The sequence below is a fragment of the Capsicum annuum genome, chromosome 2 (assembly GCF_002878395.1).
Source record: "Capsicum annuum cultivar UCD-10X-F1 chromosome 2, UCD10Xv1.1, whole genome shotgun sequence".
NCBI lineage: Eukaryota > Viridiplantae > Streptophyta > Magnoliopsida > Solanales > Solanaceae > Capsicum > Capsicum annuum.
Window position 1 is genome coordinate 59,307,941 of NC_061112.1, and position 424 is coordinate 59,308,364.

Genomic DNA, 424 nt, shown 5'->3' on the forward strand with positions numbered 1-424 from the left:
TGTTTCAACACCTTTTCTTTGTAGGCAGATTGATGGACAAAGATACTGTTTGTCAAATGTTCAATTTGCAAACCAAGGCATAACTTTGTCTTTCCGAGATCTTTCATCTCAAATTCTTTCTTTAGGTAATCAATTGTCTTTTAAAGCTCTATTGGAATTCCAATAAGGTTTATGTCATCGACATAGATAGCAAGTATAACAAACTCCGACGTTATTTTCTTTATGAAAACACATGGGCAAATTTCATCATTCGTATAACCTTCTTTAGATAAATATTCACTAAGATGGTTATACCACATGCGTCCAGATTGCTTCAAACCATACAATGATCTTTGAAATATAATGGAATACATTTCCCGAGGCTTTGAACTATATGTTTTCGACATTTTAAATCCTTCAAAAATTCTCATGTATATTTCATTAT